Raw genomic sequence first — 16,772 nt, forward strand, 5'->3', positions numbered from 1 at the left:
AATTGCCAAAAGTTATAAACTAGCTCCATGTAAAAAATATGTTTTCCTTTAACTAGAATTTGATCAAGTCTTAAGATTCAACTACTAATTTCAGAAAATACAAAGGATCCTGTTAAACCAAACCACAGAGATATAATCCACAAAACACAGGACAAACAACCAAGCTTTCTTCAATGAATAAATTAAAGGCGATGGGGTAGAGATTTAGCAAGAGTAGAGATGGGGATAGACAACAATCCCTTCAAAAGATAATTTAAAACACTGTCAATCACAATGTGTGAGCCTTACTTGGATCCTAATTCAAACAACAGAAAAATTATCACATTAATGAAAAATAATGGTTAAATTTTTGTAGGGTAATGGCACTAAAATTATATATTTTAAAAGGGAGTCCTTATATTTTACTTGAAATATTTACTGGTGACAGTTCTGATGCCTGAGATTTGCTTCTAAATAACACAGGAAGCAGGGGAGTAGGCAGAATAGATAGAACAAGTTGCCATGAGTTGGTAATTATTAAAGCTGGGTGATGGATACATAGGGAGAGGAATTCACTATACTGTTGTTTTTTAACAAGTTTTTTTTAAAAATGGTAATGGCAGCTATATGCTGCCCACACACAGCAGAAACTCATGATGAATTACAGAAACTCAAACATTTGGCAAATGCTTTAGTCATTAAGAAAAAAACAGCAGAATTCGTACAATTTCTTTTGAAGCTCCTGTAATTATATAGTCCTATGCTGATGTAAATCATTTCAAAACCTCTTTAGTTTGCAGTGTATTTACAACTATGGAGCAGGCTCTGACACATTTTCTGTAAAGAGCCTGACAGTAAATATTTTAGGTTTTGCAGGCCAAGGACAAAGTCAAGAGTATTATATAGAACTTATAACAAGAGAAAAAGCAAATTTCCATACATTTTTAATAAAATTTTGAAAAGTTAAAATAATATTGTATAACTTTTTTTACAATACAGGTATACTAAGAATGGCACTCTTGGAGATAACTGGATTTTGTGGGTATCAAAGTCAGTGTTTCCTTACCATCAAAATGGACTGCAAAAGCTCATCTATTAATGTTGATCTGTAACAAGATTTTACCTATTTCTTTTCACAGAGATAAATACTGCCAAATATTACTCCAAGAATATAATTTTATATGAGCATACTCATCGCTTGGAAGGCATTTCTAGAATTTTATTAGACTCTTCTCGATAATTATGTTTTGGCATACCATAACACTGCAGATTAATCACTTCTAAATAGATTGTGGAATATGAAAATTTCCTTTCCAATTGCATGAAAGTCTGCAGAATACTGCTGGAACTGAGTTTAGGCTTTGAATATCCTCTACAAATATGTATAGCGATGGAAAGTTTGTTTTGACTTTGACAGCATAGGAAGTATTTATTATAAAGCAGCTTGGCACTGCTTGTGATTCAAAAATGTTAGTTGTCATCAAAATGACTGCCACAGTATTGCCTTGTAATTTTAAGTTCAGTTAACTAAGAAACATTATCAAGTCTGCAGCCAAAAGCTAATTCAAAGCCATTCAGTGTTCAGTAACAGCTGCTGAGAACCATTTTTTCCCATTCAGACAGAACAAATAAACATGAAATAAATATAAAAGCACTGAAATCATACAGTGTCTGCTCTCTGACCAAAACGGAATTAAATTAGAAATCAGTAACTGGAGAACAACAAAAACTCCCCAAACACTTAGAAATGAAACAATACACTTCTAAGTAATTTATAGGTCAAAGAGGAAGACTAGCAGAAAATTAAAAAAAAAATGAATGAATGAAAATGCAACATAGCAAAATTTGTACGCTGTAGCTAAAGCAGTGCAGAGGGGGAAATTAATAGCACTATATGCTGACATTAGTAAAGAGGAAAGGTCTTGCTGCAGAAGTCATGGATACTCACTGAAGTAGCTATCTCCCAGTCTTCACCTACACCACCCCACCACCACCATCCAAGCCCTTGTATTGTTTGAGTCAGCAGTATTTCAGTGTTTCAGTGTTTCCATTCCATAACCTGGGGGAGATGTTAAGTCTAATGGAAAGGCCCCACCAGACCTTACATCTGGAAACCAGGAGTAAGCAGCCCCAGATGCTAATTGAGGCAGGAATTCTCAGTGTGCCCTCTCCTTTAAGGTGGATAAATACCATACTCAAACGGCTTAGATTTGTCTCTTTGATGTGAAGTGGGGCAATGCAGAGCTGCCCTCTATTGACCCTGGCCTGGACAGTTTTGGGCCCCTCCAGACCAGCCTTGATGGAATCTCTTCCCTGCTCTTTTGGAACCTTCCTGCTGTGAAAGTAATAAAGAGGTCATTTGCTACAAGTTTCTGTTGTGCCTTGAGTCTGTGTTCCCATGACACACCATGGAGCAAATCACTCCACAGGTCTCATATCAGTAACCTATTTGTAACTCAAGAAACTGGAAAAACAGCAAAATAAACCAAAAACAAGAAGAAATGAAACTGAAAATAAAATCAATGAAACACAAAGCTGATTCTTTGAAAAAATAAAATTGCTAACCCTCTAGTAAAGAGTGACAAAGACAAAAAGAGGGAAGACATAAATCAATATCAGGAATAATATGACAGATTCCAATATCTTCTTCAGAGTACCTGCTATGAGTAACACACTGAATAACCATGGCTTTAACTTCCTTACACTTTCATAACTCCCAGCTTAGCCTTTTTCTGCATTACACATGTTTTACCACCACAGGGAGAAATACATCTTTGGCTGATTAACTTCAGGTTATACTAAGTCAGTGTTTTCCAAACTTCTTTAAAAATATTCTTGCCTGTCTGTAGTTGTTCACACAGACCATTCAGAGTGACTAGTGCAGCCGTCACTTCAAACTTGACATTGACACTTTGAATAAACAGCAGCTGAGTAGTGTTAGTGATGTCTACTTACCAAGAGCTAAGAAAACCACTTGAAATCATTTGCCTTGTTTTTTTAATTGACCATGGATGATGCTCCCAAGGCCCAAAACTCTACTGCAGAAAGGCTAATAGTTTTAAGTAAGTTTATTTTCTCTGGACACATTTCTTTGGCTACTGCAATCAAACATGATTTAATCAACTCACCATCAGTAAGTGGTCTTCCTTGCTTGGCTAACAGATGAGTCATTTAGCAACTTCTGTAATAGTCTCATTTTTTACTTTTATGAAGAAATTTCACTGTAATGAGAGCTCCTTTTTAAATTTCCTAAGTTTTCTGACTGGCTTTCCTGTGAGTTGGTAATATTATGAGGTGACCTTCACTTGGTAATGTTGATGTAAACTATTTTTTAGCTTATATGTTATTGAGTAATAATGTCTGCATTCCAATTAACAAAATAACCTACACTCCACTATACCTTAAAATGCATGGCATTTGAAGCTCCTTTTTTTTTTTAACATATGGGTATACATTGGTAATAAAAAAAATGTGCTATGGCAATTAGTATGGCGCTTGAAACAATCTTGAGGGGTTTTTTGTTTGTTTTTTTTTTTTTTTTAAGAGAACAATTTCTTGTTATAATCAACCACAAATACAAGATTCCACTCAAACTGGAACTGACAGAATATGTTGAACATATTTAAACTTTTAAGGGAAATAAGAAGTGGGTTAAACAAAGTCAGTGAAAGAAGCCCAAGATTGGTTTGGAATAAACAAAAGGGCTAGATATCTTCTGATCCCTCCCAGCAGTTATTCTGCCCTCATTCTCCCATCCATCTCCCTTCTGAAGCATCTACCAAACCAAATGCTCCTTCCTCCATATTGTAGTTGTTGGACAACCCAACAAAGTATTACCTTTGGACATGATACAAGGCCAAGAGGAAAGTTTATTGATTTCATTCAAGGGTAGAAAGTATACATACTCAACCCAGCACACTGGTTATCATCTATGTAGTGTCAACACGCATAGTAAAAATTTTACCAGATCAGAGCTGTTATATGCAACCTGTAACCTGTTATGTGGCCCTGTAGCTAAGTCAATGTGCCCAATTTGCTATGCTAAATTACCAAAGCAGCAGAATACATTTTTGAGCTTCGGATTTTTTATATACCTCTAAGAAGACATTGAAGATGAAGAAACTACACATCAGAAACCTAGACATTAGGGAGGCACATTAATCTCCCGATTACACTGATTATAAAGTGTACCCTAAATGGCTCTTCCTGGAGGCACAGAGATGTAAAAAGGAAACATTAAATGTCAGAGCATTTATGAGGGGAGGCAGGTAAAAGGGTTTCCTACCTATAAGGCCAACACATTCATATTTAAAGAGAAGTCTGGGCTGAAAAAAAAGATATATATAAAAAACCCAAATCAAAGGAAAAAAAGATTTCATGCAACATGGTATTAAAAAGTAAAAGGAACACACTAAATGCACAAACTGGTGGCAAGTCAGTCCACAGCCTATTGTGATAGGTCCTTCCAAAGTCAATCGGTTTTCTTCTCATCTGTTACCTCAAGGTTATTTACAGATACGATAACTTTAACAAGAGTCTCTCATGGGAGGGTGGGCAGGTGTCAATCACTGGTTTCAGGATCTGTCTGTGCCATGTAGGTATCCAATTCTGCACCTAGGTGTCCTTTCATTTTCGACATGCATGCATCCAACTGGTTGTCAGCTGCTTCTTGGTCAGTACAGGACAAGCAAGGGCACCTCTCTCTTGGCCACAGCCTGTGTGTCTCTGCCTCCAAAGCCCCCTCTTCCCCGACCCATCATACCCCGAACTCTACCACTGATTCTGTCATGATCCATAGCTCCATGCCCTAGGCCCCTCTCCCAGGACCTTCACGACCTCTAACACCACCTCTTAGGTCCATTCAGGTAGCTACAGCTCGTCTCAGGTTTTGACCTAAGAGCGACATCCCACTCCAAGTAGGGTTCTTGTGGTATGTTCCCCATGTAGTCCTCCTCTAGGGCAAGCCTTTCTGGATTATGGGCAGGGACTCATCCTCCAATTGCTCCCCTGGCCAAGGTCCCTATGGGGGGTGTTACTCTCACTCAGATGCTGCTTTAAGCTCTTCTGCTTAAGTTTTAATGCTGCCTGGACAGAGGGTCTGTTCTCCATCTGTTGGGTCAGTCTTCTGTTTCTGGCACTGCCTAGCTGCTATTGTTGCTGCATCGAAATCCGAATATTCACTGGCATCAGTTATTTGTTCTTCAGCCTATTAGTAAAGCGCTCATTTACAGATATCTTGGTGGTGCTTTTTAGCACAACTTTCAGTGCTGATTGTGCAGCCATCTTCAAATCCCAAGAATTGAAGGAAATGGATGCCAGTGCTCCTCCAAGGGCTGCCACCACGGCTAGGCAGGCAGGCTGGGGACCAGCCAAACCCGAGTTGACAGTGGGGGAGCTCGGGTTAACTTGGTGGGCAGATGATTAAATACATAAGCAGGAAGTTGCTAGGTTAGCTGGTTGGTGTTACTGGCTGTTTGATTAGCCAGTCAGTCTGCTCTCCTGGCCTACCCTTTCCTTCTTTTCATCTCTGCCACCACAGCTGCAACCAACTCCCATTCAGCATCCAAAACCCAACCTCAATTTTTATTACCTTACTGTGATTTGCAATGTGCTGAAACCACAGTGCAAAAACAATGAGAGTACCACATATGCTCTGTTACAGCTATTCAACTCTACTTCTGTACCATGAAAGCAGTCCTACATAATAAAAAATGAATGAACATGGCTAATTACCAATGAAACTTTATTTACAGACACTAAAATTTAATATAATTTTTATGTATCACAAATCTTACCTTTTCAAGAATTTTTCTCAACCATTCAAAAATGTAAAAATAATTTTGACCTTGTGGAACACACAAAGTAAGTAACAGGCCAGATTTGGCATTAAGGCTGAGATTTCCTGATTCCTGCTATTGAAAATAAATCTTTCTGATAGATTTCTGCCTAAATGAGGTATACCAAATACTTGGATTTACCTAATGCACTAACATCCCACATTAAAATGTCAATAAACAGATTATCTAAAGTGGGGCACAAAGAACAGGAGAGGAGATCACGAAAGTGAAAGGTAGCAACCAATTTTGAAACATAAAAAATAAATAGGTAAGTATGGCTAAAATTAGCAAATCTGAGATGTCTGAAACGACCTTATGGGGTAGAAAACTGGAGTAGGGGAGCAGTACATGGGAAAATTTTTGCCACAGAAGGCTAAAAGAAAAGAGCTCAGGAAAAAGAGTTACCAATTATTTCTGAAGATGGGAATGCGAGGAGAGGTGAAATGAGGACTGGTTAGGTATCTGATTGAGAATGAGAAGTACCTCTAGCATTGCCTCCCTATTTCATGTGGCCAGACAATTATTTTTCTTCCACTCCATAAAAAAAATATGATCTATCTATATGCTGTCTATAAGAAACTCAAGTTAGAATCAAAGACACAAAATGTTGAAGGTGAAAGGTTGGAAAAGATATTCCACGTAAACAGTAAGCAAAAAAAGAGCTGGGAGTTAGCTATACTAATATTAGACAAAATAGACTTTAAATGGCAAATTATTTTAAGAGACAAGGGCACCATCTATTAATAAAAGTGGCAATCCAACAAGAAGAAATAACAATCATATATATTTATAAACCTAACCAGGTTGTCGCAAAATACATGAGGCAAGCACTGACAAAAATGAAGGGAGAAATAGGTATCTCTATAAGAATAGTTGGAGGCAACACTCTCAACAATAGATACAACAACTAGACAAAGGATCAGCGAGGAAACAGAATTTGAACAGTATGATAAATGAACAAGACCTAAGAGACATATACAGACATTCCACCCCCAAACAGCAGTATATATATTCTTCTCAAGTGCTCATGGATCATTCTCCAGGATACCTGACATGTTGGGTCACAAAAGAAGGCTCAATAAATTTTAAAAGATTGAAATCATATGGAACACTTTCTCTAACCACAATAGAAGGAGGCTGGAAATGATTAAGATGAGAGTTGGAAAATTCATCAATATATGGAGGTATAACAACATACTCTTAAACAGTGTTTTAAAGAAGAAACTGCAAGAGAAATCAGTAAATATCTCAAGATGAATAAAAGCAAGAACACAACATTACAAAACTTGTAGGATGCAACAAAAGCAGTGCTGAGAGGGAAATGTACAGCCCTAAATGCCTACATTAAAAAAGAAAGCTAAAATCGAAGACCTAACTGAACACCTGAAGGAACTAGAAAAGAAATAGCAATCTTTCCAACGGAAGCTGAAGGAAAGAAATAACAAAGATTAGAGGAGAAATGAAATTGAGAACAAAAAATAACAAGAGATAATTAACAAAACCAAAAGCTGGTTTCTCTGAGAGCATCAATAAAACTGACAAGCCCTTGGCTAGAATGACAAAGAGAAAAAGAGAAAAGATACAAATAAAATCAGAAGTGAGAGGGGGAACATTTCTACTGATTCCACAGAAACAAAAAGATCATAAGAGGCCACTATGAACTGTGTGCCAAAAATAAGACAGCCTAGATGAAATGGACAAATTCCTAGAAATATGTGAAAAACCCATACTCACTCTAGAAGAAATAAGACACCTCAATAGACCAATTACAAATGAGGAGATCGAATCAATCATCGAAAACCTCCCCAAAATAAAAACAGGTCAAGGATCAGATAGATGGTTTCACAAGTGAATTCTACCAATCATTTGAAGAAGAATTAATACAATTTCACTCAACCTCTACCAAAAAATTAAGGAGGAAGAAACACTACTTTACGCATTCAATTAAGCCAACATCACCCTAATACCAAAGCCAGATTAAGACAGTACATGTAAAGAAAATGACAGACCAATTTCTCTAATGAATACAGAATTATACACCGTGATCAAGTGGGTTATATCCCAGATATGTAAGGATGGATCAACACATTAACAAACTGAAGGAAAAAAACATGATCATTTCAAAAGACACAGAAAAGGCTTTGACAAAATCCAACACCTCTTCTTGATAAACACACTTTAAAAGATAGTTATGGAAGGAAACTTCCACAACACGATAAAGGACATCTACGGAAAGTTCACAGCTAACATCATATTCAATGGTGAAAAAATGAAAGCTTTTCTTCTAAGATCAGAGACAATACAAGGATGCACATTGTCACACTATTATTCAAAAAATGTCCTAGAAATTCTAGCTAGAGCAATCAGGCAAGAAAAAGGAATAGAAGGTATCAAGATTGGATAGGAAGATGTAAAACCATATACTAAAATTAACTCAAAATGGATCAACAACCTAAATATAAGAACCAGAACAATAAAACTCCTAGAAAACATAGGGAAGCATCTTCAAGATCTTGTGGTAGGCAATGGTTTCTTGAACTTTACACCCAAAGCTCAAACAATGAAAGAAGAAATAGATAAGTGGGACCTCATCAAAATTAAATACTTTTGTGCCACAAAGGACTTTGTCAAGAAAGTAAAAAGGCAACCTACTCAGTGAGAGAAAATATTTAGAAGTCATATATCTGGTAAGGGTTTGATATACAGAAAATATAAAGAGATCTTACAATTCAACAGTAAAAAGACAAACACAGGCGGCTCGTCAGTGGCCGCTGCAGGCGCCGGGAGCACGGAAACCCGGCGCGCCGGCCATGGCTCCCTGGGACGGGGCCGCGCTCTCCACGCCGAACCCGCTGCGCGCTTTTTGGCTCACGCTGGCCGCCGCCTTCCTGGTGGCCCTGCTGCTGCAGCTGGTACCGCCCGGCCTACTCCCAAGCTGCGCGCTCTTCCAAGACCTGATCCGCTATGGGAAAACCAAGAGCTGGGGGTCGCCGCGCTCAGCCGCCTTCCGGGCCTTTGATGTCCCCAAGAGGTATTTTTCACACTTCTACATCATCTCAGTGGTGTGGAATGGCTTCCTGCTTTGGTGCCTTAGTCATTCCAAACTGGCTTCATGGTTTGCTCAGAATTCTTGGAACTGCGCAGTTCCGAGGGGGTGAGTTGGCGCTGTCTGCGTTCCTGGTACTAGTATTTCTGTGGGTACACAGCTTACGAAGACTCTTCGAGTGCTTCTATGTCAGTGTCTTCTCCAATGCCGTGATGCATGTCGTGCAGTATGGTTTTGGACTTGTTTACTACGTCCTCATGGGCCTAACTGTGCTGAGCCAAGTACCGATGGACGGCAGGAACGGAGTGGTCATTCACTGTAACCACAGAATTCCTTTTGGAGATTGGTTTGAATATGTTTCATCCCCTAACTATTTATCAGAGCTGATGATCTACATTTCCATGGCTGTCACCTTTGGGTTCCACAACTTAACTTGGTGGCTTGTGGTCACATATGTCTTCTTCTGCCAGGCCCTGGCCACTTTCCTCAGCCACAAATTTTATAAAAGCAAGTTTGTCTCCTACCCAAAGCATAGAAAAGCTTTCCTACCATTTTTGTTTTAAGTTAACCTAAATCAACAACAGGCTTAATTCCTAAGGACAACAAAGTCTAGAGACCAAAGTACAGTTTCTACAAAACTGTTTGAAACCCTATATTCCATTTTTATACCCCAAAGTCATCACAAATGAGCAAAGCAATATCCCTTGAGAAAATGAATCTTCAAAGCCTTTAAAGAAGAAATGTTTCTGATGGACCTGGGATTGCTATGACTGCTTTCTGAGATGCTTTATAAAACAAACAAACTGATGAAAAATAGATTAATTTCTTCCAAGTCGTTTCAGAAGCAAACTAACCAAAATAAACAGCTTCAAACATAAAACACATACACAAAAGAAGAGAGAAAATAGTCTGGGCCTGTGATAGTCTGTTAGGAACAAATTAACTGGACTATATCATAAGTAATATAGCAGGTTCTCAATAACCATTTCATTTCAAGAAAAGAAGAATAACCTTTGAAATTAACAATATGCAATTTTACACCGATGGTTTCAGGAAAAACTTATTTGTTAAAATTACTTTATACTTTCACATATTACCACAAGCATCTCCAGTATTATGTTTATACCAATAGTCATTTACACTCATCTCCCTCTTAGATTACAGCCTAACAGAAAGTTTTGAAGCTTCTTTTATTTAATACTTTGGCATTCCTTTCTAGGGAGTACCTTCAAAGTGAAAGCATCTGAAAATAAAATATTTTTATATTTATGCAAAAAAAAAAAAAAAAAAAAAAGACAAACACAGGGACTTCCAGGAAGATGGCAGAGAGGTGTGGAATACCTTCACTCCTATTCTGTGGAATGAGACAGGGGACAGAAAATGACCAGGACTGTGGTCCCAGGATGAAAGTAAACAAAGAGAGTCTCTAGGGAGTTTTCGGGAGGAGAGAGATAGGGGATCAGGAAGGGGAGAGTGGGGTGGGTCAGATCAACCATGACCCTACTGGGATGGGCTGTGGTATGAAAGGAAGTGCAGATCAGAGGGAATTGACTATCCTTCTGCTCCAACCTGCCTCAGCTGCTGGCTGGGGAAACGGCCCCAGGCAGCTCTGTTGTCAACTGCACTTGTAGAGATCCCAGAGGTGGACCTGATCATCCATCACAAGGGGCTGAGCCTCTGGGTGCTGGGAATAGCCAATCCGCTGGACGCTGCAGATCAGTTGATCCCCCAGGTGTTGGTTGGCTTCCTGGTCCTCACAGCTGGACCAGAGGACCGCAGGCCCCTCACTATGCATACCCTCTTCAAGCCACTGCAGTCTGGGAGGGGCAGACCTGAGGGAGGAGGAGGAGGAGCCTCAGGCGAGCCACCTGCTGGTGAAAAGCAGTAAGTGTAGGTTGACTGCTGCAGTCTGGGAGGGGAGAGCCTAACGGGAGGAAGTGCATCAGGAAGGCCACCTGCTGGTGAGGAGGGGTAAGCACAGGCAGGCTAACTCCCTATCTACCTAGGTTTTTACCTTTTTTCCTAATATTCTTTTCCCCTTCTTTCTTTTTAAATATGTATTTTCTATATACATTTATTAGTAATATTATTTAAAATTGTTTTTATTTTTTATATATTTAAATTTTATTGGTTTTTTATTTCTTATATATTTCATTTTTCATTGTTATTTTTATTATTATTACTTTTTTTTCTTTTCTTTTCCTTAAATTTTCTCTCCCTTTAGTGGGCACCAGTCTGAGTTCATTCCCTTGGGGTATCTCCTTCTGACTCTGTGGCCTACTACTATTCAGGCGTGCTTTGCTGTTTTCCTTGTTTTTTAATATTTTTATTATATTTTCATTTCCTTATTATTTTTTTCCTTTTTTTGGGTGCACAGACCAGGAATCAAGCCTGCGTCTCCCATATGGTAGATGGCCATTCTATCACTGAAGTATCCATGCAATCTGGTCTAGCTTTTAATAAACCTGAAGTTGAACTGTATCCCCTCCATGAGATCTGGGTCTTGGTTTAGTGGGGAATTACTGTCAAACCAAGTGCAAAGGGAAACCTTCAACATAAAACCAAGTAAATACAAAAGTTTAGATGAGTGAAGGAAACCAACTTGCAAAATAGCCTTAGTAAGATCATCAAATGCCCCAAACACAAAAGAAAATCCAAAGCATGTGAGGGACATTAATAAAGAAATAAAGGATATCAGGAAGACACCAGAAGAGCATAAAGAATAATTTGAAAGATTAAACAGAAAAATGACAGATCTCATAGAAATGAAAGATATAAAAGACCCAAAGAAGTATAAGGAAGAGTGGGCTAACAAAACAAGTAAACTACAGTGCACAAAAGAACAAATGGCAAGATGGAAAAAATGGAATTGGATCTTAGGGAAATGATAGAGAGGCATACAAATGTAAGAATCATTGGTGTCCCAGAAAGAGAGGAGAGGAGAAAAGGGCTGGGAAGGTTAGTTGAAGATATAATCAGGGAAAACTTCCCAGCCCTTATAAAAGACATAAATACACAAATCAAAGAGGCCCAAAGAACTCTAAATAGAATAAATCCAAAAAGGCCTACTGCAAGACACATACTAATCAAACTGTCAAATGTTGAAAAGAAACAAAGTTCTGAAAGTAAGACGAGAAAAGCAATCTACATACAAGGGAAAAACAAGTAAGACTGACTTTAGACTACTCAACAGGCACCATGACTCAACAGGCACCATGGAAGTGAGAGGGCAGTGGTATTATATATTTAAGATCCTGAACATAAAAAGCTTTCAGCTAAGAATTCTTTATCCAGCCAAGTAACGCTTCAAAATTGAGGGAGATTAAAATCTTTGAAGACAAAGAAAGACTAGGAAAACTAGTCAACAAGAGACCTGACCTACAAGAAACACTAAAAGGAATCTGTCAGCTGAAAAAGAAAAAAGTGGGAGAGGGTGGTCTGGAGAGGGTACAGAATTGAAGAATACCAGTAATAGTAATTTAAAAGATCATAAGAGAAGGAGAAGAATATATAGGTTTGACAAATAAAAACTAAAGGATAACATGGTGTATTCTTAACATTAATGGACTAAACTCACCATTGGCAAATGGATTAAAAAAATAATTCATCTAACATGCTATTTACAAGAGACAATTTTAAACCCAAGGACAAAATGACTGAAAGTGACAGGATGGAAAAAGATATTCTATACAAGCTGTAACCAAAAGAAAACAGAAGTAGCTATACTATTATCATATAAAATAGATTTTAAATGTAAAGACATCATAAGAGACAAAGAAGGACATTACATATTAATAAAAGGGACAATTCACCAGGAGGAAATAACATGTGTATGCTCTCAATCAAGGAGCTCCAAAGTACTTGAGGCAAACATTGGGAAAACTGAAGGGAGCTAGAGAAGTTTCAGCAATAATAGCAGGAAACTTCAATTCACCACTCTCCACTATAGATAGAACAACCAGATGGACTATCAATAAGGAAACAGAGAACTTAAACAATGTGATAAATGAATTAGACCTAACAGACATATATAGATCATTACACCACCAAATACCAGAATATACATTTTTCTCTAGCACACATGGGATGTCCTCCAGGATAGATCATATGTTGGGACACAAACTGAATCTTTATATATTTAATAAGAATGAAATTATCCAAAGCACTTTCTCTGACAACAAGAGAATAAAGCTGGAAATTAATAATCATAAAAGAACCAGAGCTTTCACAAATATATGGAAATTAACCATCACACTCGTAAAAAATCAGTGGGTGAAGGAAGAAATTGCTAGAGAAATCAGTAAATATCTGGAGACAAATGATAATGAGAATACAATATAGCAAAACTTAAGTAATGTAGCAAAGGCAGTGATGAGAAAGAAATTTATTGCACTAAATGCTCATATTAAAAAAGAAGAATGAGCAAAACTTGAGGACTTATCTTCTCACCTGGAGAATTTAGAGAAAGAACAGCAAACTAACCCCAAAGCAAACAAAAGAAGAGAAATAACAAGGAATAAAAGCTGAAATAAACAAATGGAGAACAATAAAACAACAGAAAGAATCAACAGAATCCAAAATTGGTTCTTTGAGAAAATCAATAAAATTGATGAACCCCTAGCTAGACTAACAAGAAAAAAAGAGAGAGGATACAAATAGTCAAAATCAGAAATGAGAGGGAGGCCCTTACCATGGATCTTGAAAAATTTAAAAACTCATATAAGAGAATATTATGAACAACTATATGCCAACAGACTAGACAACTTAGATGAAATGGACAAATTCCTAGAAACACAAGAACTACCTATACTGACTTGAGAGGAAACAGAAGATCTGAACGAACCAATTACAAGAGAATCAATCAATCGTTGAAAATCTTCCCATAAAGAAAAGTCCAGGACTAGACAGCTTCACAGGGGAATTTTTTTTTATTGTGAAATATAACATATATACAAAAAAAAAAACCCAAAGAAATTTCCAAGTATATTTTAACAAGTAGTTATAGAACATCTTTAAAGTCATACTTACTTATTAAATCCTATCTTCTCTGTTATACTCTTCCTTTTCTTTAAATAACAATACATAAAGCAATAAATTTCAAAGTACACTGCAACAATTAGTTGTAGAACAGATTTCAGAGTTTGGTATGGGTTACAATTTCATAATTTCAGGTTTTCATTTCTAGCTGCTCTATGGTACTGGAGGCTAAAAGAAATATCAGTATAATGATTCAGCACTGATACTCATTATAAGAGTTATTTAGAGAAGGTCAAACTCTACCTTTGATCCTTTTCTCTCACTCTTTAGGGGTATTTGGGCTATGCCCATTCTAACTTTTTCATGTTGGAAGGGGCTGTTGATAATATGGGATAGGATTCTCCATGGAACTAGTTGATGTTCTTCACAGGGGAATTTTATCAAACATTTCCAAAAGGACTAACACCAATCCCAGGCTGAAATTCTTCCAAAAAATTGAGGAAAAAGGAACACTACTTTATTCATTTTATAAAGCTAATATCACTCTAATACCAAAACAGGATAAAGACTCTACAAGATAGGAAAACTACAAACCAATCTCCCTAATGAACATAGATGCAAAAACTTTCAACAAATATTAGCAAATCACATCCAATGACACATTAAAGAATTATATACATCATGACCATGTGGGGTTTATACCAGGAATGCAAGGGTGGTTCAACACAAGAAAATCAATCAATGTAATATAGCACATTAACACATTAACAGATTAACAAATCAAAAGGAAAAAAAAATCACATGATCATATTGATTGATGCTGAAAAAGCATCTGACAATATCCAGCATCCTTTCCTGATAAAAATGCTTCAAATCAGGATAAAGACACTACAAGAAAGGAAAACTACAGACCAATCTCCCTAATGAACATAAATGCAAAACTTCTCAACAAAATACTAGCAAATAGAACACAAACAAGAAAGGAAAACTACAGACCTATCTCCCTAATGCACATAGATGCAAAAATTCTCAACAAAATACTAGCAAATCAAATCCAATGACACATTCAAAGAATTATATAACATGACCAAATGGGGTTTATACCAGGAACGCAACACTTCAAAAGGTAGGAATCAAAGGAAACTTTCTCAATATCATAAAGAATATATAAGAAAAACCCACAGCCAGCATCTATTTAAAGGTGAGAGATTGAAAGCATCCCCCCTAAGATCAAGAACAAGACAAGGCTGTCCACTGTCACCACTATTATTCAACACTGGACTAGAAGTCCTAGATTGAGCAATTAGACAGGAGAAAGAGGTAAAAGGTATTCAAATAAAAAATGAAGAAGTAAAACTTTCATTATTTGCAGATGATCCTATACTTGGGAAACCTTGAGAAATCTACAGCAAAGCTATCTGAACTAATAAACAAATTCAGCAAAGTGGCAGGATACAAAAATCAGTACTGTTTTTATACACAAAAAAATGACCTACCTGAGGTAACAACTAAGGAAAAAATTCCATTCAAAATAGTGGCCAGGAGAATCAGGCATCTAGAAATATGCTTAACCAGGGATGTCAAGGACATATATGCAGAAAATTACAAAAAATTGCTAAAAGAAATAAAAAGTTATCTAAATAGATGGAAAGACAATCCGTGCTCATAGATAGGAAGGCTGAATGTCATTAAGATGTCAGTTCTACCCAAATTGATCTAGAGATTCAATCAAAATCCCAAGAACCTACTTTGAAGACTTGGAAAAGCTGGTTATCAAATTTACGTAGAAGGGAGAGAGACCCTGAATAGCTAAAGATATCCTAAAAAAGAAGAGCATAAGTGGGAGAACTATTACTTCCTGACTTAAAAACTTACTATAAAGCTGCAGTGGTCAAAACAGCATGGTACTGGCATAAAGATAGAAGGATTGACCAATGGAATAGAATTGAGATTGCTGAGAGAGACCACAAAATCTATGGGCAATTTAACTTGATAAAGCCCCCAAATCCAAGGCTTTTCAATAAATGGGCATGGGAGAATTGGGTATCAATAGCCAAAAGAATAAAAGCACCACTACCTTACATCCTATACAAAAATTAATTCAAAATGGATTAAAGACCTAAATGTAAGAGCCAGTACCATAAAACTTCCAGAATAAAATGCAGAGAATCCTCTTCAAGATCTAGTGATAGGAGGGAGCTTCTTAAACTTTATAGCTAAAGCACAAGCAACAAAAGAAAAAATAGACAAATGGGAACTCCTAAAGATAGAACTTCTGTGCCTCAAAGGATACTGTCAAAAAGGTGAAAAGGCAGTCTTCAATGGGAGAAAATATTTGGAAACCACAAATTGGATAAAGGCTTGATAACCTGGATACATAAAGAAATTATATAGTTCAACAACAAAAGAACAAATAACCCAATTATAAAATGGGCAGAGAAGGGCAGTGCAGGAGTCGCTCAGTGGTAGAATTCTCACCTGCCATGCAGAGATCTGGGTTCAGTTCCCAGAGCCTGCACATGCCAAAAATAGAAAAAAAAATGGACAGATGATATGAATGGACACTTTTCTGAAGAGCAAATACAGAGGACTAAAAAAGCACATGAAGAGATGCTGATTTTCATTAGCTGTAAGGGAAAATGCAAATCAAGATGACCATGAGAGTCACCTCACATCTACAACAATGGCTGCTATTATACAAACAGAAAACTACAAATGCTGGAAAGGATGTGGAGAAATTGGAACACTTATTCATTGTTGGTGAGAATGTATAATGATGCAGCTGTTGTGGGAGACAGGTGGCAATACCTAGAAAACTAAATATCAAATTGCCCTATGACCCAGCAATACCAATACTCAGTCTATATCCAGAAGAGCTGAAAGCAGTTACATGAACAGACATTTACACACTGATGTTCATAGTGGCACTATTT

General features: G+C 37.2%; 1 protein-coding gene and 2 pseudogenes across 4 annotated transcripts in view; 1 reads left to right on the forward strand and 2 right to left on the reverse strand.

Moving 5' to 3' along the window:
* The window catches only part of RIC1 (RIC1 partner of RAB6A GEF complex), a 241,998-nt gene that overhangs the window by 3,200 nt on the left and 222,026 nt on the right, over window positions 1-16,772 (reverse strand). The window lies entirely within an intron of this gene.
* On the reverse strand, window positions 2-8,532 carry LOC143673569 (chromatin target of PRMT1 protein pseudogene; annotated as a pseudogene).
* LOC143661075 (polyprenal reductase pseudogene) lies at window positions 8,627-10,128 on the forward strand (annotated as a pseudogene).

The sequence above is a fragment of the Tamandua tetradactyla genome, chromosome 2 (assembly GCF_023851605.1).
Source record: "Tamandua tetradactyla isolate mTamTet1 chromosome 2, mTamTet1.pri, whole genome shotgun sequence".
Taxonomy (NCBI): domain Eukaryota; kingdom Metazoa; phylum Chordata; class Mammalia; order Pilosa; family Myrmecophagidae; genus Tamandua; species Tamandua tetradactyla.